The sequence below is a fragment of the Kogia breviceps genome, chromosome 1 (genome assembly GCF_026419965.1).
Source record: "Kogia breviceps isolate mKogBre1 chromosome 1, mKogBre1 haplotype 1, whole genome shotgun sequence".
Classification (NCBI taxonomy): Eukaryota; Metazoa; Chordata; class Mammalia; order Artiodactyla; family Physeteridae; genus Kogia; species Kogia breviceps.
This window is the reverse complement of record NC_081310.1, coordinates 140,390,211-140,403,289: the sequence shown is the minus strand read 5'-3', so window position 1 is coordinate 140,403,289 and position 13,079 is coordinate 140,390,211. Positions and strand designations below refer to the sequence as shown.

The window sequence follows — 13,079 nt, the reverse complement described above, 5'->3', positions numbered from 1 at the left end:
AGATGAGTTCTATACTAGGTGATTAGGGGCTAAGATGGACAACACATAATCTTTGAAGATCTTTCAAGAAGAATCAGATATATAAACAGGTGTTTACAACAGCGGGTGATTTAGTCACTGTGGGGACCCTTTTAAGATGAATACGTCTACCCTTAGGTATTAGATACAAAAAAATTGAGCCATGCCTAGAAGTCCCATCATGTATGACCCTAATGTAATTTCACTCCTTGACTAAAAACAAATAAGAAAAGAACTCTTTAACCAATGACGCTTTTTTTATGAAACAGACTTATCCTAATATGTTTGGATATAATTATATTTTCTGAAAAGAAAATCATTCTTTTTTTTATCAAACATTTATTCGACTAATTGAATTGTTATTCTGTGTTAAAGAAAATCCTTGATAGGCTTCAAGCATGTGCACATGAGCCTGTTCACAGGATGACCCTCGTCCCACTGGATTTTTCATATTTAGCCCAGACCTGCTTGAAACCAGACTTCCTTGCATCAGTGATGTGAAATCTGAAAGTGACAACTCAAGCAATAGTTCACAACACACAGTGCAATGAAACCAGGGAACTAAATCCAGAATATTGCCTTTTTAGGAGTTCATTCTCTCTTTTCCTAAATACTTAACTCTTTCAAGTTATAAAAGAATGGTTCTTATACTGACTTAGAGTATAGAATGAGAGATGTTTTCTTATAGTCCCTACCCTCAAAAAGAGAGAAACAACTTCTAATAAGCTAGGAATGAAATATGGCATTCCTTTCCTCAGCAGGAGATCAGCAGCATATGGTGATTGCTTAGAAATGCCTGGTCATTTTTATTTTTTGCATTTTTACCATTCAGTGGACCCCATGTATATAAGATTCTTCTATTACTGTGGACTCTGCTGTCCTCTACCCTCTGCCTCCAATAGGAGTTTGTTCCAAAACACTATGATCTGACTGTGTCCTCCCAAAATTCATACATTAAAATCCTAAGTCCCAAAGACAATGGGGTTATTAGGTGGGGTCTTTGTGAGGTGCTTAAAAGTCATGAAGGTGGAACCTTCACGGTTGAGATTGGTACTTTATAAAAGAGGCTCCAAAGAGATCCCTAGCTTCTTCTGCCATATGAGGATACAATGAAAACTCTGGGACCCAAAAGAGGACCCTCACTGGACCATGCTGGCACCCTGATCTTGGACTTTCAGCCTCCAGAACTGCGAGATAAATTTCTTTTGTTTATAAGCTACTCAGTCTGTGGTATTTTGTTATAGTAGCTCAAATGGACTAGGACACATACTGAATACCATTGCCCTCCCTCTTCTGTCTTTTGCTAACGTCTCATAAATCTGTGCACTGCAAGCTATTCTCTTTGCCAGCAGATGCAGCCAACTCATAACTGACATAACCTGACCAATGAACTAGTTCTGAATTAGAATAGTTCTTTAAATTTTTTAGTGTCAGTCAGAAGCACCACATGGAAAACATACTAATAATGATGGTACTTCTATTTTTGACACAGGAAATGTTAACAAGCTTCACAATCATAACCTCTCTTAGGCAGTAGCTATCTAGGATGGCCACTACATAACAACAGCAAAACTGACCAAATAGCCATTGGCACTGATGGTTGAGGGTGCAAAAATAAATAGAGCAGCTAAACCTGACCTCATTCATTTTCTATATAAATCCAGCCTCATTACACATTTTGGGACTATTGTTTATTATCTGCTTTCCCAGATCAGGAGTAACAATAGATATTTCTAGATAAACAAACTTTCAGGTGCAAATAGTCACAGAAAAACTTCATTGTTGGTATAGGAAACATGTGTGTCAGACAACAACACTTAAAATATTAAAATAACTTGAAATTGGAGTGGGAGAGGTGTTCTCCAATGATAATAGATCTTTTATCAGATTAGAATTGCAAAAGAATATGATACTAATATACCATGTTGTACAACTGAATAAGATGAATATAGTCTTTTTAATTGATCTTTGGGTGGTAGCATAGGAAAGATGGAAGACAGTAGGGGAAGGTAAGTAGTTCTGGAGTCATAAGTGTTATATTTACAAAGAAAAGGAATGCTACTTCCAGCAATAGATTTCAGGCTTGTGGGAGTTCCAAGAAGTAGTATGAACTAAAGATATAACTCAAAAAAAGAGCTTTAGAAAAAGTCATGGGTGATGGTAAGAACTCTGGTATGGTCTTAATGGAAATGAAGTTTAATTTAGTCATCAAATGATGATTAAATGCCTCTTATACTTGACTTAGGAACCAAAGGAAAAAAAGACAAATATGACACAGTTACTATATAAAGGGCCTTAGCTATACCTGAAAATCTGAAGATGACACTGAGGTGGCATATAGGTCCTTGCACAACACACCTTATAATGCCTCTCAGTGATAAAGTTCCAGATTAGGTATATATGTGGCTTTGAATTCATGACTGTATTTCTAGTCTTTTCAGTGTGAACAGGAATGCTTTATGTATGTGGAAAATGTTAGCTATTCTCAACACAGTTATGACTGAAGTAGACTGAAGTAATCTAACATAAAAAATTCAACACTGTACAAAAAAAGTTTAGTGTTAAGAGTGTAGGAAATTGACATTTAAGCATTTTCAAATGTATATCAACTAATCTTCATAGCAATCCTAGGAGGTAAGCACTATTAGTCCCATTTTACAGATGAGAAAAAAAAAAGAAATTTAGAAAAATTAAGTAAATTTATTTTCTACCATCTGATAAGTGGTAGAACCAAAATTCAAATCCAGGTCTTCTGACTATTGGTATCCTCCCAAAGTTAGCAATTGATATATTCGGATCACCAAGTAGAAACCAGGATATTGTATTTGAGTTTGGAGAGACAAGTCAGAAATCATGAATGGTTGAAGGAAATCAAGTTAAACCAGGGAAGAAAACCAGTGGCACTAAATAACCAAGTGCTATGTGGCATTCATGCCAGGAAAGCCAGGTTCAATCCATAAGGTAAAACTAATGGGGTAGAAAGTCAACAAAAATGTATGGTCCAGTTCAGCCAGCTGTCTGGAGATTTCCCTGGGCTCGAGGCCTTTTAACTATCTATTATGGGCTTAACTCTGCCCATCGGTGCAGCATCTTACAGCAGGTGTCTTTAGCCTCCGATGGAGTCAGCCTTTCAGGCTACTCACAGTCCCAAGATGAGAAGCATGAAGTGGGCTTTCACCTCCCTCCTCAGGCTACCTTCCTTGACACACACACACACCCCTCCCCACCCCCACACACACCCCTTCAGCATTAATTCTCATTTGTTTTTCTTTCCCTAGGTTCACTAAATATTTGGGTGGTAGTAAATCTCTCCCCACAGTGTATATCAAGAATGACAGAAAAAAATAAAACCTAGAAGAGTGTCAAGAATGCAATATTTTTAAGTCTGGAATTGTCTCTAAGGTCCAAATTCTAGTGATGCTATGGAGTTACTGTGTTCTCTCTGACTTGGTCAAATCATCATTATAACATCAAATACGTCTCTTTGTAACACCATTTCAGTTGTAAGTTTTCATATATTTGTGTGACTTTTGATTATGTTCTATATTCCCCATTAGAGTGTAACTCCATTCAGTCAAGGATCCTGGTTGGTTTTGTTATTCATTGTACTCTAAATATGTAGTAGAGCGCTGGGCACTTAATAGTTACACAGTAAGTAATTATTGCATGTTCTTCTGAATGAATTATGTTTTTACATTTTTTTAATGCTTAGTTTTTTCATCTGTGAAATGGGACAAATGAAGCCAATCTCAAAGTGTTGATGTAAGAATGTTTTTTAAACGTATAAAATGTAATATCTATGCATATATATATATATATATATATATACACACACATATATAGCAAATGCAGTAGGCACTAGATATATGATAGGTGTTATTATTGTTCAATGATAGGGTCTGTTTCTTAGAATGGATACATTTCCTCTCAGAGGGCAGGAAAATATTAAAATATTGAGCATACAGGAAATTATTTTTAAAGAAAAGATCTAGGAGAGTGACTGAAAGGATCATGGTATCATGATTTCAAGACGTGCCAAACAGTATCAATTACATGCACGTTATCAACCTCATCTAGGCTTTTCACAGATGTGCAAGGTAAATTAAAAAAAAAAAAAAAAAGTACAAAGAGGGAGGAGTAGGAACTGCTAGAAACCAGCAAGAAATGAAAATTTATGTGAACATGCTGCTATAGCAACCTATTGGTTTACTGTATTGCTTGGCACTTAAGGCTCAAAAACAATGTATCATTTATTCCCAGGAACAGACTGAAGAATATCATGCATCACTGTCTTAGCCCCAAGGGGTATCTATCTTTAGTTGTACATTTGAATAAATTAATGTTATTATAATATGTTAGGACATTTTAATGATTTTTAGACTTTATTAGCCTATTTAAAATGCATGTCTTATTTATTTTATGAATTTTAATGAAATTAATAATTTTAGATTAGAGACCTTTGGGCTGCCTTACTTGTGACAGATTGATTTGCACAGGGAGGATATTGCCTTTTAACCCTACATCAAATAAACAAAGGCTACAGTGCAGGTGTCAATCTTCCTGACTGCAGTGAGTCCTGTATCCCTGACTACCTGGCCTTTGACTAGATTTCTCCTCTATGCTTGAACTGCTTTTCTAATATCAATGTACCCATGATTTTAATGTCAAATTTCATCCCACAATATACCAACACAACAACTTTGCAGAGACCACGTTCACAAAGAAGAAATCCTGGGAAGTCAGAATTGAGCAACAGATACCAGCTTCTCTTCTGTAATCACACATTGGGTTTACAGTGTTCCTCAGTCTAAGGGGGTGATGCAATTCTAATATTCTCTTACCAATTTGAAAGTGTATCAAAACAAGAATGGCTCTACTTTATCAATATGAAAAGGCCACAACGCTTTCTTGCAACAGAGTGTGTTCCAAACACCATGTTAGATGCTGTGAACATGAGGGTTAACACGGCATCTTTGTGCTTTGACAGAGGTGAGCAAATAGGAGTACATCTGGAGAGCTTCCTCTTCTAGGAGAAAAGGCTCAGGGTATTTTCTGAGAGAAGGTGACATCTGAATTGAGACTAAAGGCCTAGTGGAAGGCAGCCAGTGAAAGGTAGCCAGGGTCGGGGTATGTGTGGAAGGGGCTTATAAGCAAAGCAGCCAACATATAAAGAGGCTTGAAAGACAGAGATCATGTCACAGTTTGGGAATTAAATATTTCAGGATGGCTAAACCCCTATTGTGAGACAGCAGAATGGAAAGATTCATAGCCAGAGAGGTCAACAGGCGCTAGAACACAAAGGCCTCCTATGCTATGCTGTGCTGTTAGGACTTGATTCTAGGGACAATCAGAAACCATTGAAGGATTCAAGGACCAAGTGATAAGATCAAATATTTATTTTGGAAATATCGCTATGAATTTTAAGAACACAACCAAAATCCTGTTTGCTGGTGGACTGTGTATCCAGTATTAACACCTGATTTCAGAATGTCCCAAACCAAACTCAGCACTCAGATCTCTTCCAAATCTCTTTTCCTGTGTTCCCAGCCTCAGCTAATAACTTCACTATTCAACCTTGTTATTGAGATAGAAAACTTGGAATTACCTTCAAATTGTCCTTTCCTTGTATTTAATGTCACTGAAACATACAAATACTACCTTTCCTCTCTCTTGCTTTTACACTGCACAACCAATACCCTAGTTTAAGCTGTATTTTATATCTTTCCCATCCATTCCTTCCAACTGCTTCCAGAAACATTTTGTGAGGATGGGGAGTAGATCATTTTACTATTCTTGCAAAGCCCTCCGATGGCTTCCCAATGCCTATGGAATCCAGCCCAAATGTCTTATGATATGTAAGATCCCTCAAGCCTTGCCCTAAGACACCTTTCTAAACCTACCTTCTATTACACCATATTTCACATCCTGTATCCCAGAGTATAAAAAACTCTCCACACAATGCTCAGATGAGTTGACCACGTTCTTTTCTTGCTAATGATTATTCTTTACCCCTTGCGATATTTGGAAATACTATTCATTCTTTGGTGTCCAGCACAAAAGCCTACCTTCTCCCTGAAGCACTTGTTAATGCTCTGATTTGAATTGAATGGACCCTGGCTTTCAAGGACTTAGGCTTCCCTTAGGGCTTTCTTAGTACTTATTTCATTTTGGTGATTTTTGTAAGTTGTAAATTCTAAGTCAGGAGATGCAAACTGGAATTGGTCTACTTTCAACTTTGTCGGACTGGCCCAAAGTTTTCAATATAATAATATGTATTTATGTCTTACATGTACATGTGCTCTCCAGTTCCCAGTAATTGAGATGCTCCCATTTGTTTCAGATATTTACCCTTTATCATCTTGGCCTCAGATGACCAAGTCATCACAGGGGTGATGGAGTTGTATTGATAAGACTTTGGTTGTAAAAAGGAGTGAAATATTATCAGGATGAAATTAGTAAACTAATAAAAAAACAAGCAAATACATAATAATGAGATAACATTAGAAATGCAAGTTCTTTCAACACAGAAACTTATTTCCTTTTCAAATTTTGCAAATTATCTCACAGATAAGTGCCCAATGAGACGAAGTAAAATCTCGGGTCATCAGGGAAGATCATTTTTAACATGAGGTAGCAATGAGGTTATTTCTAGTACCATTCTAAATCAAAATATGTAACTGCTACTCTTATAATAACAGCCTTGCAAATGAGAGGATGAAAGGGGTGATGGGCAGGGGGTGTGTGAGTGTGTGTGTGTGCGTGTGCGTGTGTGTGTGTGTGTGTGTGTGTGTGTGTGTAGAGAATTATAATTCTAGTCTCTTCCTAATAATCAAAATTGTGGTGTAAAATCTAGAAGAGGGATATCTTGACACAAGTGTCAGAAAATTAGGGGGTTTTAAAATTTTTTTTATTTATTTTTTTTTGAATTTTTGAATTTTTATTTTATTTATTTTTTATAGTTATCCATTTTATACATATGTTAGGGTTTTTTTTGTTTTTTAAATCACTTTATTGAGGTATAATTAATGTATATGAAGTTGTACATATTTTATATATACAATTCATTGAGTTTGGGAATTAGTATACGCCTGTGAAACCATCAATATCAAGACCATAAACATATCCATCACCTCGCAAGTTTTCCTTGAAATTAGATTTTACTTCCCATTCTGTACTTCCTTTCAACAAGTTATTTTACTTTTATGAGATAGCATTTTTCTCAGGCATAATCTAGTTAGAATTTTGCAAGGAATGGGTAAGTTAGTACATTAAGTTACATAATATATGTTGTAAGACTGCAAAGTCAGCATATAGGGTAAAAGTTGCATGTCATTAAAACTACCCTTGACAATTCCCTAAACTTTCTTACTTTAAACTAACCTACTTTACAAGAGTCTCCAAAATGGAGGGTAAGTACTTCAAGGTGGGTACAAAGTGATCTGTTGGAGTATGAGAAAAAAATAATAAAATGTCCATTTATGTTGCATTTGTATCTCATCTTTTAAATTTTATCTGTTGTCGGTTATTTAATGTAAGAAATATACCAGTTCAGAAATGCATATACATAATTTACAAATAAGTATGCATATATTGCTAGCTTTGCTAAGTTTCAAATTTTACTCATAGGGATATATGTTCCAAAAATGTTGTGGACCACTGCTTTACATCATTCTCCATGGTTGGGCACTGGATGAAATAGGTGCTTTTTGTTTTAGAACCATGCTAAATTAGATACCCATTTTCCACCTGAGAATCTCACTTAGAATGGAGAGATACACTATCAGAGGCAAATGGGAATGAAGCATGATTGAAGTTGTAGCAAGGAATATGTCTCCTATTGTACATCTTTAGTAAGTCCATGTCATTTAAATTGTTACTATTATATGTTTATCTCTTTCTCTTCTCTCTTATGTAGCAAGCAAAGCTTGAAGAGTTGACTCTACTGTAAGTGAAAAGTAAAAATGCACACATTTTGCTAAACTACCATATATAAAAATGCTTTGAAAATCATAATGCATTATACAAATGTGATGTATTCATAACTTTGACACACATAAATTAAATGAAAAAACAGCAAAGAAAAAGGATCTTTGAAGATACAGAAAAATATTTTAACTCATTTTTATGGTCCCCTTGAAAATAAAAGAAGGAAAGAAGACCCTCCCTCTTACATTCATTCATCAAAGTGAATAACTCAGATGAAATTTATGGCCCATCTAGAGGATCCAGTAGTAAATAATCTAGACTAGGAAAAAGGAGAGGAAAGTCACTCCACTTCATTATGATTTTTCAAGTTCATCTTACCTCTGTAAAGCCAACAGTAAAAAATCATCATTCCCTAAAGTGAAAACCTAACCTGATTGAAAAAGGTCATCACACTTCTGTGTAATGTGAACCTGGCATACTCTACCTGGTTGATTTTAGGCATTTTTCTGTCCATTCAGTGGTACCTGTATACATTTTGTGACATGTGCATGCATGTTTTATGCACATAGATAATAAATCCTTTACAACAGGCAATAAGGTAATGCTCATATTTCCTCTGAAGCAGTGGTGTAGACTGAACCATTAACAGGATTCTGAAGTGATAGGTGTGCTGACATGTTATTTGTTGTAAAGAATGCCAAAAATTCATAGACTAAATTTGAAATTCATTGCTTAAAAAGTCAAAATATTATAAGTTCTCATCATAAAATATAAAATATTCAATTTTTAGATTATTTTAAAAACATGTTTAAAAACGTGTTGTATTTAACATAAATATTTTTAAAACATATTTAAAAATCATGTTTGTTTTTTAACTGATATATTGATCATTTTAATGTTTTACAACATATTTGTTTTTCACTCATGGACGAAATTTGTATTTACCTATTTGTAACATTTGTATCCCTATATTAAATTATAACAGAGAATTAAGAAAGGAACCCCGTTGTGATTAAAGAATTCTAAAAAGACATTGCTACAATTGTCCATTTGCCTAAAAATAGGCAAAGTGAATAAAGTATGTAGTATTTTATAAGACTGGAGCAGCTAAACTCATCATAAAAAATAAGAAGGCATGTCTTTCTAGGTTGCAGGCTTGGATTTGAGGAAAGCTAAAAAAAAATAGGAGGGAGTTCAACTAAGTAAGCAAATAATAAAATTCTGATCTAAGACAAGATGGTAATACCATCTCCACAAAGTGATACAAAACCTATGTTTTTGCAATACCAATTGAAACATTAGTCCATTAAAATTTAGTTTATGTTTTTGGTCTTAATCCTAAGTGAATGTACTGTTCTCAAGCTATAGATGAACTTAATTTCATGTTATCAAAGACATTATTTACTTAGCTTATTCTGAGGTGTCCTTTCACTGCATAAAAGGAATGTATTACTTTTTACCAATCTTCTCTGTTTTTAAGAAAAAAAGTTTAAATTTTTGGCTTTCTGTGTAATTGAACTCTGAACTTTAGTTTTCCCAATACTTAAAATGTTTTTATATAGAGAGTAAAATTTAGCCTATTCGAACTGTCCCTGCCAGGTATGCTGAAAGAGACTATAGTGTTAAAAAAATGACAATTTTATACAAAAGGTTATCTTAATAACAAGTATATAACTTTAGTCTTTCTCATGATGCTTACCCAAACAGTGCAATAGACTAAAGGTCAAATGGCTAATATTTCTAATACATAAACAATTCCATCATCCATGAGGGAGACAATGTGACAGCCATCTTTGAAGATGACATCTGATGAGTCTCACCTCTTGATATTTATGTTCCCCTATTACCTCTCCCTTTTTGAATAGGGTCACCTTTTATAACCAATAATATATTGCAGAAAAGACAGAGATTTCTGAGACTAGATCATGAACAGCTTCTATGGTTTCTCTTGAATCACTAGTTCCGGGGAAAGTCAACTGTCTTGTCATGAAGATGTCTAGCAGCCCTATTTATAGGTGTATGGTGATTAACAGAGGCCTTCAGTCAATAACAGGCACCAACTTGTGGGACATGTGAGCGAGCTACCTCAGAAGCTGATCCTCCAGCCCTAGTCAAGTCTTCAGAGGATCAGCTCCAGGTGACATTTGAAAGGAACTAAGTGAAAGACCCTGAGCCATATCCCACTAACTGCTCCTGGATTCCTGACCCACAGACACTGAGATAACAAAAGCTTACTGTTTTAAGCTGCTAAATTTTGGGTTGATTTGTACTTCGCAAGAGATGACTAATAATGGCAATGTATACAAGGGAAAGAACATGGGCTGAGAGGTTGACAAATCTAAAATGTGTCCCTACAACATCTTTTAAGTGAGTGCTCTTAGACAGGTTAAGTCTCTTATGTTTCAGTTTTGTCATCAGTAAATTGAGGATAATAAATCATACCTCACAGAGGTCTGAAGAATAAATGAGATAGAATTTAAAGGTCCTGGAAAGTGATTTATCCTCAGTAACATTTCTTTCTTTTCTTTAAATTGTGCTTCATCTTGCAGGTCTTTTGTTTTATTTCTAAGTCTTTCAAGCATATTATTCCCAGCACACAGAGACGGATTGTACAGGATGTGGAAGAACTATAGGCAGAGATAAGATTAGAGATGATCAGGTACTTCCTCTTGTTTATTTGTTTGTGTTTATTTGTTTATATTTATTTGAATGAAGAGCTGGCTTTGAAGATCTTGATTTAAGCAAGATGAGTTTTTATAAACATCCCCTTAAGTATAAGTGAAGAGAGTAAGTTATTTTTGAATATGTTTTGTAAGCCTCAAGTATAAAAGATCTCTAGGAAATAAAACTCAAGATCTTGTAAAAACTATGCTCTGCTCCGACAGTCTCTGTCAGCCTCATGCTCCTGGTAACGACCTTGAGGTCAAGAAAACAACTTGAAAACATGCTGTATTTGTTTCTTTTCTGTCTGGTTACCTTGACTCCGTTATTTCTGTGTCTTTGATGAAACCATTTGGGGAAGTATAAGTGAGTGTTTGTATGTGCAGTCTTTTATTTTGCTAACTTGTAAATTAACGGCAATGCCTTTACCCTGGCATTTAACATTGATATTTCAAATTATTTTTGATAGACTCTGAGGTCCCATGAACAATACTGGGTGCCGTAGTATAAGGGTTAAATCCACAGACTCTGCATGAATATTTGCAAGACTTCCTGGGCTCAAATCCCAGCCCTGTCACTAACTATAGACTTGTGCAAATTAATTAAAAACACTGTGCTTTGGTTTCTCTTCAGCAAAAGGTGAGTAATATCTATCTTATAGGTTTGTTGTGAAAATAAAATGGGTTAATGTTAAATAACAGGTGCTCATTACATAGTTTTTCTTTTTTTTTCTTTTTTTTTTTTTTTTTTTTTTTTTTTTTTGCGGTACGTGGGCCTCTCACTGCCGAGGCCTCTCCCGCTGCGGAGCACAGGCTCCGGACGCGCAGGCCCAGCGGTCATGGCTCACGGGCCCAGCCGCTCCGCGGCTCGTGGGATCCTCCCGGACCGGGGCACGAACCCGCGCCCCATGCATCGGCAGGCGGGCTCTCAACCACTGCGCCACTAGGGAAGCCCCATAGTTTTTCATTTTGATGAAATAAATATTTTAAATGGCCTGGGCCCTGAAGATAGCATGGTAGATGCTCTTAGTGAGTATAACAACAATCATTCAGTAAGCAGAATTTTTCTCTCTCTTACTCCCTGCATATACTCAAATTTGCTTTCTTATAATTTTAAGAGGAATTTATATATTCTAGTGGTATTTGAGAATTTGAATATTTCCTCAAATATATCTCTAACAAATGATAAATGTATACTTCATCCTGAAGTGAAAGTATGTTTGCCTTTGATAAGTGCATTTGATTTTCATAGCAGCTAGATTTTCTCGTGTGTGAGTGTATTGGGGAGGGGTACTGATTGGGGGGAATCTATCTACCTTTTTTAGCAGTGGTTCTAAACTCCTTTGAAAATCTAATAAAAGCTGTAGTCCATCTCCCCACTTGGAAAAAAAAAAAATCACTGAAGCTATGACTGTGGACACCAATTGGCTCTTTGCTATCTTTGCTATAGGCCAAGAAAGTGGGCTGAGGATTGTTGTAGCCTGTTTTGACAATGGTCACTGAATTTAGGAAAGGGGAAGAGAGAGATATAGCAACAAAAATTATTAGAAACAAAATGAACTTTAGCAAAGGAGTTCTCACTTGTGCTGCTAACAATTCTGCTTGTTAGCCTTTAAGAAAGGTATGACACAGTTTCAAAAGTGACTTTGAAAGATATGTAAAATAATTTACGTCATTTTTGAAAACTGTGCTTTGCGGAGAACCAGGGATGGGGAGGAGGGGCTGCAAGGACATCCTGATGGAAGGGAGGGCTCTGAGCAGGTGGAACTGAGGCTCCAGTTACCCTTACTTTCACAGATATTACTTATTGGGCTTCCAAAAAAGATTGCATTTGAACAAAGGGTTTCATAATTTTCTAAGGACTGAGAACCACTCTCCCAGATGTTTATCTCTAAAGAGCATCACAAACTGAAGACTTCCTAGCCTGGATTATCAGAATCTGAGGAAGGTTATATTGCCAGATATGTAATCCTGTAGCATGGGACAAGGGTGACCACAGACTAGTTTATCTAATTCTAGGTATATAAAAATATAGGGGCTTCCAGGAAGACACAAAGATTTATAATTAGTAAAAGTATTAATTAATTAGTAAAAAGAAGTAGTAATTGATCAGTCCAAATTGTAGAAGAGGTTGCATAAAAAAACAACTGTGAAAATTTTTAGGTAAAACCACTGTCAGTTATCCAAAACAAATGAGATTGTTGTGGGGATATCTTTTATTGTTAAGGCTGATGTTGAAAGAGAATATCTTCCATAAATCCTGTTTTGATTACAGTTTAAGAACAAAATACCTGCTTATGTCACATCCATGCTCATCCATTGTGGCAACATCTAAGTTCTTATGTGCTTTCACTTGTTTTCTGTTCAGACGTTTAGCCGTAATTAGTTATGAGCCATGACACTAATAAATAAGCCCCATACGTATATGTTGAATAGTATGGGATTGCCAACATTTAGCCTTTTTGACTGAAAAAT

The 13,079-nt window shown here is 35.7% G+C and overlaps 1 protein-coding gene across 1 annotated transcript in view; it reads right to left on the bottom strand.

The window, feature by feature from the left end:
- NEGR1 (neuronal growth regulator 1) overlaps positions 1-13,079 on the bottom strand; it is a 921,576-nt gene that overhangs the window by 192,215 nt on the left and 716,282 nt on the right. The gene's annotated exons all lie outside the window — the stretch shown is intronic.